Genomic DNA, 327 nt, shown 5'->3' on the forward strand with positions numbered 1-327 from the left:
TACACTTTCCGAGGGAATCCCACAGAGCTCCTTCTGTTAGCACGTTTAGCGCTGGCTCCTTTATTTCCCCCTTTCCCTGCTTGGTATGCCCCGCGTGGGTTTTGTTGTCATTTCTTTGCTCCTCTGCCCTTTTAACACGTTCCGATCGGTTCTTGCGTGCCCCAGCGTTTGGCAAACACTGTTACACACATTTTGGTCCGGTTTAGAAGACATTCCCATGTTTCATTGAGGTGGTGGCTGGGTGAGTGGGTCCCAGAGCTGCCTGGACCGGGGCTGTTGAGGTTTCAGGTTGCAGGGCTAGGCGGTTCCCCCGGGGACAGGGGGGTA

General features: G+C 55.0%; 1 protein-coding gene across 1 annotated transcript in view; it reads left to right on the forward strand.

Moving 5' to 3' along the window:
- Positions 1-327, forward strand: part of LOC105809117 (uncharacterized protein CXorf49-like) — a 35,658-nt gene that overhangs the window by 5,790 nt on the left and 29,541 nt on the right. The window lies entirely within an intron of this gene.

The sequence above is a fragment of the Propithecus coquereli genome, unplaced genomic scaffold (assembly GCF_000956105.1).
Source record: "Propithecus coquereli isolate 6110/MARCELLA unplaced genomic scaffold, Pcoq_1.0 Scaffold101, whole genome shotgun sequence".
In the NCBI taxonomy this organism is placed as follows: Eukaryota; Metazoa; Chordata; class Mammalia; order Primates; family Indriidae; genus Propithecus; species Propithecus coquereli.